Genomic DNA, 17,468 nt, shown 5'->3' with positions numbered 1-17,468 from the left:
GGGGGTGGGGGTGGTGGGAGGCATGAGTGGGGGCCTGGTGGAGGGTGCCCCTGGTGGCGGGGGGGTGGGGGTGGTGGGTGACATGAGTGGGGGCCTGGTGGAGGGTGCCCCTGGTGGCGGGGGGGTGGGGGTGGTGGGAGGCATGGGTGGGGGCCTGGTGGAGGGTGCCCCTGGTGACTGGGGGGGTGGGGGTGGTGGGTGACATGAGTGGGGGCCTGGTGGAGGGTGCCCCTGGATGGTGGGGGGTGGGGGTGGTGGGAGACATGAGTGGGGGCCTGGTGGAGGGTGCCCCTGGTGACTGGGGGGGGTGGGGGTGGTGGGTGACATGAGTGGGGGCCTGGTGGAGGGTGCCCCTGGATGGTGGGGGGTGGGGGTGGTGGGAGACATGAGTGGGGGCCTGGTGGAGGGTGCCCCTGGTGGCGGGGGGGTGGGGGTGGTGGGAGACATGAGTGGGGGCCTGGTGGAGGGTGCCCCTGGTGGCGGGGGGGTGGGGGTGGTGGGAGGCATGGGTGGGGGCCTGGTGGAGGGTGCCCCTGGTGACTGGGGGGGTGGGGGTGGTGGGTGACATGAGTGGGGGCCTGGTGGAGGGTGCCCCTGGATGGTGGGGGGTGGGGGTGGTGGGAGACATGAGTGGGGGCCTAGTGGAGGGTGCCCCTGGTGGCGGGAGGGTGGGGGTGGTGGGTGACATGAGTGGGGGCCTGGTGGAGGGTGCCCCTGGTGGCGGGGGGGTGGGGGTGGTGGGAGGCATGGGTGGGGGCCTGGTGGAGCCTGCCCCTGCACTGCTGGGGGGTGGGGGTGGTGGGAGACATGAGTGGGGGCCTGGTGGAGGGTGCCCCTGGTGGCGGGGGGGTGGGGGTGGTGGGAGGCATGGGTGGGGGCCTGGTGGAGGGTGCCCCTGGTGACTGGGGGGGTGGGGGTGGTGGGTGACATGAGTGGGGGCCTGGTGGAGGGTGCCCCTGGATGGTGGGGGGTGGGGGTGGTGGGAGACATGAGTGGGGGCCTGGTGGAGGGTGCCCCTGGTGACTGGGGGGGTGGGGGTGGTGGGTGACATGAGTGGGGGCCTGGTGGAGGGTGCCCCTGGATGGTGGGGGGTGGGGGTGGTGGGAGACATGAGTGGGGGCCTGGTGGAGGGTGCCCCTGGTGGCGGGGGGGTGGGGGTGGTGGGAGGCATGGGTGGGGGCCTGGTGGAGGGTGCCCCTGGATGGTGGGGGGTGGGGGTGGTGGGAGACATGAGTGGGGGCCTGGTGGAGGGTGCCCCTGGTGGCGGGGGGGTGGGGGTGGTGGGAGGCATGGGTGGGGGCCTGGTGGAGGGTGCCCCTGGTGACTGGGGGGGTGGGGGTGGTGGGAGACATGAGTGTGGGCCTGGTGGAGGCTGCCCCTGCACTGCTGGGGGGTGGGGGTGGTGGGAGGCATGGGTGGGGGCCTGGTGGAGGGTACCCCTGGTGACTGGGGGGGTGGGGGTGGTGGGAGACATGAGCAGGTGTGCAGGGTAGTCCCCTGTTTTGTGGGCTGCCTGCAGGGGCCGTCGAGGGTGACAGGACCCACCCAGCCTAATCGCGTGTGTAACTTCGCACGCACCCCTGTAATACACGTACCAAGCCAAATCGCGTGTGATAATTCCCGCGCACCCCTGAAATACACGCGCCCAGCCTATTCGCGTGTGGAACTTCCCGCGCACCCCTGAAATACACGCGCCCAGGCTATTCGCGTGTGGAACTTCCCGCGCACCCCTGAAATACACGCGCCCAGCCTATTCGCGTGTGGAAATTCCCGCGCACCCCTGAAATACACGCGCCCAGGCTATTCGCGTGTGGAACTTCCCGCGCACCCCTGAAATACACGCGCCCAGGCTATTCGCGTGTGGAACTTCCCGCGCACCCCTGAAATACACGCGCCCAGGCTATTCGCGTGTGGAACTTCCCGCGCACCCCTGAAATACACGCGCCCAGCCTATTCGCGTGTGGAAATTCCCACGCACCCCTGAAATACACGCGCCCTGCTGTAATCGCGTGTGGGACTTCCCGCGCACCCCTGTAAATGACGTACCCTAGTTTTTCGCGTGTAGGATTTCACGCGCACCCCTGGAATTCCCGTAGCCTAGCTTTTCGCGTGTGGAAATTCCCGCGCACCCCTGAAATACACGCGCCCAGGCTATTCGCGTGTGGAACTTCCCGCGCACCCCTGAAATACACGCGCCCAGGCTATTCGCGTGTGGAACTTCCCGCGCACCCCTGAAATACACGCGCCCAGGCTATTCGCGTGTGGAACTTCCCGCGCACCCCTGAAATACACGCGCCCAGCCTATTCGCGTGTGGAACTTCCCGCGCACCCCTGAAATACACGTACCCTGCTGTAATCGCGTGTGGGACTTCCCGCGCACCCCTGTAAATGACGTACCCTAGTTTTTCGCGTGTAGGATTTCACGCGCACCCCTGGAATTCCCGTAGCCTAGCTTTTCGCGTGTGAAACTTCCCGCGCACCCCTGTAAATGACGTACCCTGGCTTTTCGCGTGTGGAACTTCACACGCACCCCTGGTATCGACGTGGCCAGGGCAATCGCGTGTGGGACTTCCCCGCACCCCGGGATACACGTACCCAGGGCAATCGCGCGAGTGACTTCTCGCGCAACCCGTTGTACACACACGCGCGAATTTTTGAACAGGGGTGTCCGTGTAAATGGCGTACACCTTTGCACATCATTAGTCCTTTGGGGTCACGGTATGGCCCATTGCTGTATGTGGGTGGTATTTGTTGGCGCAGGTTTTGGCGCACTTTCGTTGAGTGCGTCGGGACGCTACCGCCTGCTTACTTGTGGCGTACGTTTTTGGGCCTGTGCGCTGGTTTGATCGAGCGCTGTTTTGCCCTGTTCGAATCCATGAATACGTGTTGCCGGAGAGCGTGTGGGCGTTCCGCGCACTTGCCTCCTGTACTTCCCCGTGCCGCCCACATTCTTCCCCATTCCGAGTGTTGTGCCCCATTTTATTCCCCATTCCGAGTGTCCCGCCCTGTGTTCCGCCTACTTTAGAGCTGTGCGCTGCGCTCGGAGTGATAGCGCAGTGGCCGTGGCGCACGCCGTTGGTTGACCTGTGCGCCGGCGTGCGCCGCGCACTTTTTCAGCGCACGTCCTATGCTTTTCTTACGCACGGACTTCCATGAATCGACGTGCGCTGGTTTCCCTGCGCTTTTCGCTATTTTTCGGCGCAGCGCACGTATAGGCCCCTCTGCGCCGGAATTTTCGGCGCACATTTATTCCATGAATCGGCCTGACAGTGTATGCAATTTCCCCCACTCTTTTAAAGTAGCCCCATTGTGTGAATCTAACAGCAGTTCATTTAGCTGGTTCTCCAAATTCCATTTTTTGGAGCATATCCATTTACGAGCCACAGTTCTTTGAATGGTGCTTCCGGGGCCGACTCTAAAGGAAAATTCCACTTGGAAAATACCTCAACACACAGGAAGAGGGCCAGCAAAGGGCACAGAGGGCCCAGAAGGTGAAAACGAAGGTATAGATAGATGGTTTGTGGACATTCGGGTGTTTTAACAAGGAGGGTAAAGCTTCGGGCTGGGGGAATGAGAAAAGGAGAACAAGGGGTAGGGGCGGGAGTAGATGCAGAGGCACAGGGCATGGGGGTTCAGGTGGTGAACCACACGGATTGAGGCAAAATCCTGCCCGTTGCAGGATTTTCCAAGACAGTCTTCAAAAGCTTGAAATATTGAATTGGAGGTTGTTGGTTTCTGGTAAAGCCCATTTTGTGTCTTTTGGTCCTCTATGAAAGGTTCAGTGCCTCTATATATTAATGATGATTTACAGTGTTCCTCTGTGTACCTGCAGTTGTAATTTAAGATAAGTTCATCCACATTCTCACTCATCCATTCCATATTGCAAACAGGTCGTCTATATAGCTTATCAATAATAGTATAATTTGATCTGTGTATTGTTTCTTTTCAGCTCCCAAAAAAGCTCATGCTCACACCAACCCATTGCTAAATGACTGCAGAACGGTGCACAAGTATCGCCCATGGTGGTACCTGTTATGTTGGAAAAATGATCCCTCAAAGAAAAATTCCAGCATTTGTGTTAATATTGTAATATGGTCCAAATAATTCAACGATTTACTCACCAGAAGCTGCTCACAAGCTGTGATCCCCCTTTCATGATCTATATAGGTAAACAATGAAACAATGTCCAAGTAGGTATCAGTCTTCCCATCGATCCGCCTTTATTTATTTTGAATGAAGAGCACTGATGTCTCTTAAAAATGAGGGAAGCCCTGTGACAATTGGGAACAATGATCAAAGTGTTCTGAGGTATTCTATAGCAGTTCAACAAATACTACAATTGATCGCTGGAGGTTGGTGAGAGCGTTGGAGAGAACATATTGTATGGGCACCACAAGGCGATCAATTGCCTGAAATAACGTTTGTTCTTCATCAATGAAGCCATTGTCATACTATGCTTTTTTTGGTCATATGCTTCTTTTATCTTAATGATTGGACCCTCTTTTAGTTGGATATAATAATTATTTTCCCGATGGGAACTTAGAGCCTCTTTGTCTTATTTGTCTGTGCTCGGGAGTTAGCAATTTTAGCAAATGGATAAGTAATGAAGGATTTGACAGCTCTCAAATTACTGAAGCATTTACATTCTTATTTATTCAGATTGGCACAATTATCAGAAGTGCAAATGAATTTTGATTTGTATATAAAATTACTTTTTTTTTAGCCATGTCAAAGTCTGAAACATCTATTTTCGTTTTGGGGAAGCATAGTGCAATGAGCCGGGTCACCTCAATTTATCATGGTGGGGAGATCCCTGCTGAGCAGAATTTTCTTTCTACTGATGTTTTGACATCCGGTTTCCTGGTCTGCTAAGGTAAAATGCCTGGAGTTTCATCTTCCATACATACATAAATGTGGAAATCTATTTAAGTTTGAGCATTGTCAGGATTCATGGTTGGACACAATTAAAATGTATGTTCTATTTCATTCGGTTCCTGCTATGATAGATTTATAATCTGCATTTCATCCATCATTCATCTGCATTTTCTTGTCTCCATAATGTGTATTGTCGCCCTGAGGCGTTCAATCTCTTTTTGACTACTTTATTCTTTTCTCCTCCTCATCCTCTCATGTTGTTTCTTCCTTTTCCTTTCAGGCATCAGCAACCTCAGCCCTTAGATTTTTTACTTGCCTTCCTATTACAGGATACTCCTTTCCAGAAAAACACAATCCATCTGATTGCTGTTGCTCGCTTTCCCTACAGTGGTACCCCCTGCCGATATTGATGGTTCTTTATAGATGTCTTCATTACTATTTCATCATCTTTTTCTAATGCAGGAGTTGATTGATGTAAATGGTTGAATATTTTAGCAAAAGTGTAAACCCTGCTAAGCTCATCATCCTACTTGAGCCAGAGAAATATAAGTGGATTAGTGGAATGCCCTGTTTCATTTCAGCCATATATATTTGATTGAAAAGTGCAGTTTGTTTTTCTTTCAGGGTTGTACTTCCGTTGAGGTAGTTTGGTCTAATGCCACTATAATCTTCAGTTCTTTTCACGGTCCTATTTGCATATTTCACCAAGATACATTAGAACCTTATAGAACACTGCAGTGTTACCTCCCCACATTCATTCATCATGGCGGAATCTTATTTGTGAAAGGATGGAATAGTCACAATGCGTAGCCTGTCCAGGATTATACCAACAACAATGTAGTTCTGTAATGATGTTGTGTCCCACCACTTACTAACTTCTTGTTTTTTAAATTTCTCCAAATTCCTCATGACTTACACAATCAGTTGATTACCAAGTTCTTTGGTGGACCCAATAGCCCTCTACATCCCGGCTTCACATCAAAGAGCGCCAAGGATTCTGCGGACCTGAGGCATCACGCATTTGTCAATTTATGAATCAGGTTTCCAATATTGAAGGTTCACATGTAGCCTTAAATGTTTCCGATGCTTCAACAATCAGTGAAATTGTTCATAACGACACCATCCTTAGTTAGGATAAGCTTCTTGATATGCTTGTATTGATGAACCTCAGAATGTAACCGCCGTTTTTGAGGGTGTGTTCAAATGACCAAAAGAACAACAAAATCAATCAAACAGAGCTTACTGTCCTGTTGCGATGGTAGCTGGGCGTTCCTTCATACACCCTCCACCCACTGTTCCGTAGATGGCAAGTCCTATAACTATTGATCCGATCATTCTGTTTTCTCCTCTCGGATGTGGTGGTTGCAGCTCAGATGGATGTTGCTGTTCATTGACAATTTGTGCTCTGTTATCGCTGTGGTCGGCCATTATCCCTATCTTAGAACTAGATGCATGTCTGTTCTCCACAATGCAACAGATGGACCATGCTGTTTATATATTGAGAAAGGGGCACCATCTCCAAAAGCCCTAACAACAACACGCAAAAGATCACCATAGTGCTTTTAAGACAGATACTTGTTATTTAATTCACCGACGGTGTGGGGGCGCTATACGTCGATGACATGTTTCGTGTCACAAGAAGCTTTGTCACAGTCATTTGTGCAAATAATGTAGCCACAGAGGTGTGCCCTTAGCTTTGCCCACACTTTTCATGGAAAGGAAAGAGAATGGAAACCTGGGAAACATATGAATGCATAGAAGTGCATTGAGTGCTGCATGAGTCTTTTTTTTGTGGTTATCATTAGTATTTTGCCTTCTGGAGTTACAGGTAAGTTGAAGAAAGGTAAGTATAAGAAATGTCCCTTCTGAAAAATTCATGCAAATGGTTTCTTCAAGTAATGTAAGGCTTCCAAAACCAATCGTAGGGTTTTCTGGAGAAAACTTAAAATTTTAATAACAAAAGTAGGGGAAGCCGGACCTTGACTCATCAGAAAGCGCTCTTAAGCCAATGAATTTCGGGGCGATCCCCCTTCATCAGGGCTGAGCCCTTTGTTGTTTGACCAAGCGGTCAATCTCTACAAACTCTCATGTCAGTTCGACGAGTGCTTCAATATCAACTGAAATCCAAGCTCTGAAACTGCTGCAGCTTCACTCGAGTCTTGCCAGCAAATCTGGCCTCCCCTACTTTCTGATGAGGCAACAGCTGGACTCCCTTACTTTTGTTATTAAAATTAATTTTTTGTTGCAAGAAAACCTTACAAGTGGTTTTGGAAGCCTTACATTAGTTGAAGAAACCATTTGCATAAATATTTCAGAATTGACATTTCTCATACTTACCTTTTTTGAACTTACCAGTAACTCCGGAAGTGGAACAGAGTGAGAGCGACTGGTTCCCACCCAGTTTTTTCTGTGTTACAGATATTAGATCCTAGTGTCTCTGCATCTCTTCAACAGGTCTGCTCCTCTAAATGTATATTACTCGTTTAATAAAGACAGCATAATTCAGGAAATTTACACCACTTAGTAGTGCCAGCCTCTTGTCTTCATCATCGTTAGTTTTTGTGCATCCTTGCCATTTCAGTCTTTTTTTTACTTTCATTATCTTTACTTTCCCACTCATCTTAAGGGGATGGTGTCATGCAGACAGCAGTAGCCATTTTCCCACAGGCAAGGGGAGGAAAAGGAGGAGGGCCTGTATATGTATATATTCATATTCATATTATTTCTGATATGATGACAGCTGTAAACCATCACCACAACCAAGGAGGCCTTTCACATTGAAATAGGAAATGGGTCGCCCTTTGCAATGGGGGCGTTTCCTCATGACCTATATCTCATCACTCCATTCCTGTAAGAGACCTATTTATGTCCGAAGCAACGGCGTGATCGTTGATTTCCTTCCCTGGAGGGGCCGTTTCTGAGAGACTGTTGCAGGACATGTCCCCAAAGAGTGACCTACATAGTGTATCCTCAGCTGACTGCCAGATTCTGATCAGCAATCCCCTGGCAGAGTCTCCTTCTGGCACCTGGGGCTAAGCTTTCAATTACTTCAGGGTGGAAGAAGAGGAAGGCAATTGACCTGATAGAGTCATCATTGTCAATTGTATTGAGCGCAGCTTTGACTTTACAGCAAAAAGGTAAAATGAAAGATACGTGTATATATGTCTATATATACAATGATTCCAAATTAAATGAGCAGATGACCTCGAAAGTCAAGTCATTCCACCATCAACCTAAACAAATAGAGCCTACATTTCTGCCAACAATAACTGCATGAAAAGCCCATGTGGGCAGTAGAAAAGTCACACGGCCCACTCAGACACCTGCAGGGCCCTAGTCAGCCGTCACCCCGCAACTAGTTAGGAAGGTAGGAGTGGCCCGTGTTAGGCAGAGACCCTCCTCCACCCCCCACAATCCTGTCCTCATAGTTACTCTCAAACTTGGGTGTGTTTTTCTCCTGTTTGGAAATTGCACTGTGTCAGGATTTAAAAATTGCATTGCGAAACCCAGGTCTTTTTCTTCACTATTCAGGACTCTCAAACTTAGGTGTGTTTTTAAGAATTGCATTGTGTCAGTATTTAAAATTGCATTGTGAAACCTAGGCCTTTTCCCCCACTATTCAGGACTCTCCAACCTAGGTGTGTTTTACTCCTGTTTGGAAATTGTATTGTGTCAGTACTTAAAAATTGCATTGTTAAACCTAGGCCTTTTCCCCCACTATTCAGGACCCTCACACCTAGGTGTGTTTTACTCCTGTTTGGAAATTGCATTGTGTCAGTATTTAAAAAATTGTATTGTGCAACCTAGGCCTTTTACCCCACTGTTCTGGACTCTCAAACTTAGGTATGTTTTACTCCTCTTTGGAAATTGCATGTCAGTATTTAAAATGTGCATTGTGAAACATATTCCTTTTTCCCCACTATTCAGGACTTTCAAACTTAGATGTGTTATACTCCTGTTTGGAAATTGCATTGTGTCAGTATTTACAAATTGCATTGTGAAACCTAGGCCTTTTTCCCCACTAATCAGGACTTTCAAACTTACATGTGTTTTACTCCTGTTTGGAAATTGCATTGTGTCAGTATTTAAAAATTGCATTGTGATGTCTAGGCCCTTTTCCCCACTATTCAGGACTCTCAAACTTAGTTGTGTTTACTCCTGTTTGGAAATTGCATTGTGTCAGTATTAAAAAATTGCAATGTGAAACCTAGGACATTCCCCACTATTCAGGACTCTCAAACTTAGGTGTGTTTTACTCCTGTTTGGAAACTGAATTGTGTCAGTATTTAAAAATTGCACTGTGAAACCTACGCCTTTTCCCCACTATTCAGGACTCTCAAAGCTAGGTGCGTTTTACTCCTGTTTGGAAATTGCATTGTGTCAGTATTTGAAAATTGCATTGTGAAACCTAGGCCTTTTTCCACACTATTCAGGACTCTCAAACTTAGGTGTGTTTTACTCCTGTTGAAACTGCATTGTGTAAGTACTTATATATCTTACTGCCAGTTATCTTGCCCATTGTCAACTTTTCTCGTCTGCTCTGGCTGTCTCATCTGCTTGCACTCTGCCCAGTGTCCCTTCCTAGTGCCCTCCCCTTCCCACTCCCTTCCACCTCTCTCCTCCTACCTGCTCTATGGGGCTCTCTGTCTCTCCCACCTTTTCTAACTGCTTCTCTATCGACCATCCTGCTCTCCTAACTAAATCTGGTAGGAAGAAGCTTAAAAAGGACATCATGGTCTCCAACCCAGGCCTCCCTATCGCTGACACCTATACCAGTGCCTCCTCCAGGAAAACTTTCACCAACATCCTCTTTGTTGTTCCCTCACCAGACCTATGGACTCTTCATATGGTCTCTGTGCTCTCTCCTTTCTCTTCTTCTCCCATATGTAGCAGAACACAGTGGGAGGCCCTCCTGACCTCCTTCCACTCCTCTAAGGTCATCATTAATGTTTATGCGAATGGCACCGTCTTGGTCCAAGGGCCTCAGGCCAACCTTCTCCTCTTCGGTAGACGCTTCCCACATCTCATCAATTTCCTTTCATCTCATGCTGTCCCCTCTCCCTCCTCCTTGTCTACCTTGCCCTCTCCTCCTTCCTTTTCTGCCCCCACTACGGCTTCCACTACACCTATGCAGGGCGTACCTCTGATGTGTACCCCTCCCCGGAAGTTTTTCAAGGATGGCAACCTTCTCCATATTGCCACTCTAAACTCTTGCTCTGCTGTCAAACACTCCTCTGACATCTGGCGCCTTCTGGAGGAACTTGACATCAATGTCCTCAGTCTCACTCACAGAGACATGGTTCATGGCTAGCTCTGTCACAAGCTTTGACACTCTATTCCCTGACGGCTAAAAGATCCTCTCAATGCCCAGGTCCAACCGTCCTGGAGGAGGTGTAGCCCTGATCTTTCCTGAGTGGGTTCCTGCCTCTGTCATGCCTACGCAGGCCTACACCACTTTCAAATGCCTCGTCTGTAGGCTCTCTCTCTCTGCGAACCATTCCCTTACTGTGGCTAATGTCTATCGGCCATCTGGTTAGATGTCATCCTTCCCTCTGAGTGGGCGGACCTCGCCTCTTCCCTTCTGGTCTCAACCACTCAACTCCTCCTTCTTGGAGACTTCAACATCTACCTGGATGCTTCCTGTCCTTCCTCTGGACTCTTTGGCGACCTTTGCGACTCTCTCTAACTCACTATTCTTCCCTCTGGCCTGACTCACTCTGTAGGGAACACTCTGGATGTTCTGATCTCCTCAGACCTTCCCCATTCTATCCCTCTCACCTCTCCCCTCTCCCCTCCACTCGAGTGATCACTTTCTCCTTTCCTCCCATCTCACCCTCTCTACGCCCCAGGCTAAGCCTACCACATCACTGCCACCCACCTTCTTGGTCATGCGACCCATGAAGCACGTGTCAGTTTAGGCATTTGCCACCACTTTCTTCTCCCCTTTCCTCCTTCGGCTGACACACACCCTGACACAGACCTTTCCATGATCCACTCTGCTATATCTGATACTCTCAATGTCCTTCCCCTGTTATGAGGAACCGCCTGAAGCCCAAGGCCAAGTGCAACTCCTGGTACGACTTGGACCTCGTTAACCACAAACACAAGTGCAGGGTGGCTGAGAGGAAATGGCGTGCTTCTGGTACATCCTCTGACAAACTGGCCTGCCACCTGCTTCAAAGGCAATACCGGCTCTCTGTCCGCACCAATAAGAGAGCCCACATCCAAGCCCGAGCCTCTGTGGCATCTAACAACTCGACTGAACTCTTTAACATCTGTAAGGAACTGGCCAATCCTGCCACAGTCTCTACCTCTCCTGTCCCATCCCAGGCCTTCTGCACAGCTCTGGCTTCCCATTTCATCTCTTAAACCCAGGAGATCCTGTCCTCTCTCTCTTCCTCTCCTCTTCCTCCTAGTACTCCCTGCTCTTCCTCTGGCCCTTCTGTGGCCACCTCTCCTCCCTCCTTCTCTGCCTTTCCTCTGTTCTCCCCTGACGAGGTTTCCAGACAAGTCCGATCTACGACAGACTCGTCAAAACAGGTTCACCCCTGCTCCTCCAAAACCATCAAGGGCCACATTGGCTCCCTGGCTCCTGCTCTGGCTGACTTCTGCAACCACTCCTTCACCACTGGAATCTTCCCTTACCCCCTGAAGCACTCACTTGTGCACCATCTTCTTAAGAAACCCTCTGCCGACCCGTCTTTCCCTGCCAATTATCGCCCAATCTCCATCACTCCTTTCCTGGGCAAACTCCTGTAAATGCTGGCCATCTCCCAGCTCAATCTTTAAACTGAATCTGTTGGCTGTCTCCATGATCATCAGCCTGGCTTCAGAGCTGCCAGAAGCATGGAAACTGTTCTCCTGAACCTCTGTGAAGACCTGCTCTCCAACCTTGACTCCAACATCCCCTGTGTCCTCATCTTACTTGATCTCTCTTCTGCCTTTGATACGGTCAACCATGCCATCCTGCTCAACCGTCTCTATGATAACCTGGGTATCACCGGTCAGGCCTTGCGTGGCTGACTTCTTTGCTCTCTGATCGAACCTCCCAGGTTCAACTTGGGTCCTTCCTCTCCTCCATCTCTATCTCTACCTGTGGTGTTCCCCAGGGGTCTAACCTCTCTCCCTGGCTGTTTAATCAATACCTGGCACTTCTTTCCCACCGCTTTGCCGTGCTCTGTCCAATTTCCAGTGCTATGGCAATGACACTCAGCTCATTTTCAGGCTACACTCAGCCACCTCCTCTCCCTCTCTCATCTCTAGCTGTCTGTCCGCCATCCAGGAGTGGTGTGCCACCAATGTACTCTGCCTTAATGACAGTAAGACTGAGATGCTCCTCATCAGCACACCCGCTCCCTCCTGTCCTGCCACTCTCTGGCCGGCCTCTCTTGGCCCTCTTCCTATGCCCACCTGTGAGGCTAAAAACCTCGGGTCATCTTAGACTCCACATTCTCCTTCTTTCCTCACATCTCTGACATCTCTAAGAAGTCACACTACCAGCTGCACCTCCTCAGAGGTATTTTTCCTCTCCTCTCCTTCCACCAAAAGATCACTGCCTCCAGAGGTCTGGTTCTCTCTAGGCTCGACTATTGCAACAGCCTCTTTCTAAATCTGCCTGCTTCTACTCTCCGCCCTCTTCAACTTATCCAGAACAGGACTGCGAGACTTATCCTTTGCCTCAAGCCCAGTTTGAACAGTGAGCAAAACATTTGGGAAAATTCACCTCTGGCATAAAACTGTTTTAGTGATCTATAGCTATATAACACGCATGCCAAAATGACCATTGCATGGGGAGGGTGCAGGCCCAGTCTTTTTGTCTTTAATCTACCAATTACACAGGAAATGCAGGCCCACAGGTTCTGGGAGGCAAATACAAAAGAGGGCTGGATTATTTTATTTGATTGCTTACAGCGTGAACTTTACAGCAGGATTGTGCCAGAATTGGGCTAGGCATTGTATACATTAATGCAGTACTGTTGGTAGAGAGATTAGCAGCGCTGACCAATGGGCCGGCCCTTGCCGGGTCTGAGAACGGGCATCAGATGTCTCAGGACCCAGCCAGCTTCAGCCCTGACCAGGTTATACCGTGCCCTCAGCTTCGCCGAGAGAAGCTGGGAGCTTGGTGACCTAATCTGCGCTCTGCTTCTTTCACCGGCTGTCATTCGCGCGTCTGCAGTCTCAGCCTGTTTTCTTTCTTTTGGCCTGAAAGGGAAACCACAGGAATCAATGGGCCATGAACATAACTGGGCATCACTGTTGAAAGCAGGCTTTCTACATGCTGGGAACGCTATTGTTTTCCAAAGGTGCATTTCAACTTCCATAGAAAAACAAAAGTTATTTCCAAACTGAAAAATGCTGCTTGCATTCACAACTTTTCTTTGATTTTTTTTTTTGTCTGTCATACTACCACACATACTCTGTAATTTGTGTTCCCGTTTATGTTTTATCACAGGTTATATATATAAAGATGTTATATGCATGTCAAACTGTTTAATCACAAATAATTTTCACCACAGGGGCAGAAATACCCCCACCTCTGCCTTGAATGTAAGCAAGCAACCAGTCCAACCCACCCCCTGGCCAAGCATATTTTATAGCACTTGTATTTTAATAAGGCATTGCAACAAGTCATATGATTAACAACCAGTTTTGAATATATAACATCTCAGCAATGGTCTCTCAACCTGCTGAGCTACTCTGTCAAGGAGACAACACAGAGCAATACAGGTTAGATCCACGGGTCTGCGCTTAGAAACCTCTGGGTATTAAGGGCATTATAAATAACCTATCATATCATGCTATAAGTGATTTCAATCTGGCACACACCCAAGTCTCGCCCAGCATGTAGTGCCTAAATGAAACCCTTATTTATTTTTATCTATAAGTTCAATATTCTTAATGATATACCACTCATATCACACCCTCCTCAAAATACCCCCCAGGTTACACTGAACCAGGAATCAGGCTAGTTCTAAAGGTAATTATTTGGTTATGTATTTAGAATTTAAAATCACAATATATTTTTAATAGGTAACAACAATCACCAATGGGGTGACAGGAACAATGAATAATATCTTTAATGCACTAGGAATGAAGTAATGAACACAAAAATAATGCAGCAAAGAAAATAATACTTCTGAGTTGGTTTGGAACAGAAAGCACTATGGTTAGGGGTTCCCCTTGCAAAGCCCCTCAACCCATCAATAGGCAATTTAAATAGATGTGAGTAGAGAGCTGGTATTCAGGAATACAGCAGACCAAACAGAATATCAATCCCACCTTCCCCCCTTAAACACAAGAGAAAATTAATTTGACTTTTCAACTGTAAGTATGGCTTTGAAATTGGCTGAGCAAAAAAACAAAATATGTTAAAAATGCTTAAATTATTATAAATTCCTACGGGAGCCACTTTGAACAGATACAAGCCGACACAAGCAATGATTTAATCAAAAGGAAACAGTTGGGATCTCAAAGGCCGAGTGGGAAATAATTTAAAGGGAATTCACACGTGTAAAACTTTGCCAAATGTCAATTTGTGGCAACTTTTACTTGTGTGATTTTTGATATAACGAGTTAATCACACTGTTTTGCAATGCGATTTTGAGTTGTGAATGTAGCTGAGCATGTTAGGTACAAGTGGGAGTTGAAATTCTGCTTCTATCCTAAAAGCTGAGGGATTTATAGAGGTTTTAGTGAGAGGTGTTTTTGAAAATAAAGACACGCATTTGAACCAGGACTTCAGTTTAGAATCAGAAAATATGTCTTATGCTTTCATTCAAGGCTAGAGCGTTCAGGCTAGGCAACCAAGTCGGGAGGAAGTAAGCTCTGAGACTGATTCATGACTTCAGTAACAGATCCCCATCACCTTCCCCGCCGGCACCAGTCCAAACACTCAAAGTGGGATTTATGGATCAGAGTGACACAAATAAAGATGACTATAAAAATGACGCTTTAGCAACTAGACAGAATAAGATAGCACTAAAGATTTTGACACTGTTACTGGCTAGGAAAGTAGGGATAGTTCAGAGATCAGAAAGGAACAAGATAATGCAAGGTATACAGTAGTTCTCTAGCGTCCTATTAATACTCACAATCCACTGGGATTTTAGATTTTTGACAGTCACGGTTCTGGTCAATGGATTGGATCTATCAAGGAAAGACAGCACATCAGGCGCAGCACTGGATCAGCTAGGCCGGTCAATAGAACTGCACAGGATCTGCCCTTCTTGTTTCTGGGTATTTCAAATCAGCAGAATACCGAGTTCATCAGGCAAGCCTTATGGTAGCAAGCCAGATAGTTTCAGGATGCTAGTTTCAGGATGCTTTCTCACACCACAATGCTTAACTCGGTTGTAAGGATAAGTTGAGGATTGAGGCCTTGCTGAAAATGGTTCAGCTATTGCTTGGCCTGGTCCTTGGCATCTGGATCTGGAAGGATGTTGAATGCTGGATGTTGAATGCTGGATCAGAGTGATTCCCTGGAATCAGAAGACTGAGTCCCTATGTGTTGTGAGCTGTCTCTATTTATCCTTTCAAACGACATCACAAAAATGGGTGTATGGGCCAGCTTGACTAAACTCGCCCCTGTGGATGGGGATTGGCTCAGAGCCTCATCTTCGCCTTGCACTCAAGTGATTGGATCAAGGACGGATGATGTCATATATATGGTTTGGCTTTTACAGTCCTTAGAAACCTGCCCTAGCCAATAGTATCAACATCAAATTTTGTCCTAAATACATATTTATACATTTGTAACCTCTATGAAAATTAAATACAAGGATTCCATATTTTATGGAGTATCTGTTCATCAAAATCCCGCAGCTATGAGATTTTGTTTTGCCTTTTGCAGCATTTTGTCAATTTCTTCATGAAAACAATTTTCAAACGTTCTCCAAATTTCTACAAAAATGTGTGTTTATCATAGGGATGTGTGTGTTAAGTTTAACAACTCTAACATAAATACAGTTTCCATAAAATCACATATATCAGCATTCCTGTTCAGAATATGCTACACAGTTCCACCACATTTTGAAATGTAGTGCCAAAAATTAGACTAACAAATCTGCCCTTTTGATATTTTTCACAATTTCTGATAAATTATGAGTCGCTAAAAAAATGTTCATTACATGTTCTTAGCAGCAAATGGTCCGCCTTTTGTCTCTCCCTGGAGCTCGAAGAGTAGCCCCTACATTTGGGAACATTTTGCAAGCCAAGTTTACAACCTCTTCACACATCCATTTCCTGGCCTGGAGAATCTGCCATTGTTAAGCCTCTGGCTGCAGACAAAAGTCTGTCCTACCCCACAATTATCATATATCAGTTAGTATCTGCTGAGAGGAATGCCCTCCCCTTGGGGCAAACCTATTTTTCCACTTCTTGCAGACCCAGCCAGGCTAATTTAGTCTTAATTTCTTGACTTAAAATCCAGCAGAAAACAAACTTGTTTCATCAAATGACATAGATAAATTACTTTCTTAGATGTAAACCTGTGGGGTCAAAAACAACTGAAATCTGTGTTTCTTTCAGCAACAATCATTTTATATTTGCTAATCCGGCAGACTTTTAGTTCAGATAACTTTAAAGCTTAATCAGAAGAGCCCATTTGACAGGAACTGTCATTCAAAGGTAGCCCAGGGTGCTGCACTCAGATTGTTCACAGGAACTGTCATTCACAGGGAATCCAGGTTTGCTGAGGAGGTTTTGCTCATAACATTTGACTTTGTACATTCTAAGTACTTCATTAGGTTAAATGGATTTTAGCACCAAGCAAGATTTTGGGAGTCATTCCGAGGTTGGTGCTAAGGGAACAATGATGCTGTTAAAGGAATACCGGCATCGTTTACCACTACGGGCTATTCTGACCAGCCCGACCGCTATTAGCGGCATCGTAAAGTACGGTGCCGTAAATAGCGATCTGGGCATGGGCACACGACCCACCATACCGGCAATAGCGGCATGCCGTGAACTGGAGTAGATCAAAGTGAAGCGGACATGCAAATAACAGCCTCAAGAAGGTGGAAAAAGTGGTTACCGGCATGCCATTAATACCGGCATCGCCGACCTACCGTAAAATGCCTTGAGCTGTGTTCCCAACTGCCACAAGTGCACACAATCAGCACAGGTGGAGGCAATGGAGTCTGGCCCAGTACGAAAGGAGCACACCCACACACCAAGATGATTCCAATAGTAGTAGCATTACTGGAGCCGGAGGACATGCTTGCATTGCCACAACATCAACAACAACAACAACAGCCGGCACCAGAGAGGAGACGCAGGAGGAGAAGGAGGGTGAGACAGGCCCAGCATGCCCCACCAGTGCAGCCACCGTTACCATGCCAGCAGCCCCAATCCCTCACATCAGAGCCAGTCCTTTCAACCTAACCCGTGAGCACATCCACACCTTGTACCGTCTGGACCGGGACACCATCACCACCATAGTGGACCTGATACACGACACAGTGAGCCTCATCAAAATACGCACCCCAATCCTCACTCTACTGAAGGTAGTGTCTGTGCTCCACTTCCTTGCCACAGGCACCTACCAGCACACAGTGGGGCACATGCATGGCATATCACAAGCCCTATTTTCTCGC

The 17,468-nt window shown here is 47.8% G+C and overlaps 1 long non-coding RNA gene across 1 annotated transcript in view; it reads right to left on the bottom strand.

Moving 5' to 3' along the window:
• Window positions 1-12,753: 12,753 nt before the first annotated feature.
• LOC138581970 (uncharacterized) overlaps window positions 12,754-17,468 on the bottom strand; it is a 46,128-nt gene continuing 41,413 nt past the window's right edge. The window contains exon 3 of the long non-coding RNA XR_011304910.1: window positions 12,754-13,077. This is a non-coding gene — a long non-coding RNA (uncharacterized lncRNA). The remainder of the gene's footprint in view (window positions 13,078-17,468) is intronic.

Source organism: Ambystoma mexicanum, chromosome 3q, assembly GCF_040938575.1.
Source record: "Ambystoma mexicanum isolate Mex_15411 chromosome 3q, UKY_AmexF1_1, whole genome shotgun sequence".
In the NCBI taxonomy this organism is placed as follows: domain Eukaryota; kingdom Metazoa; phylum Chordata; class Amphibia; order Caudata; family Ambystomatidae; genus Ambystoma; species Ambystoma mexicanum.
This window is presented reverse-complemented; position numbering and strand designations above follow the sequence as displayed.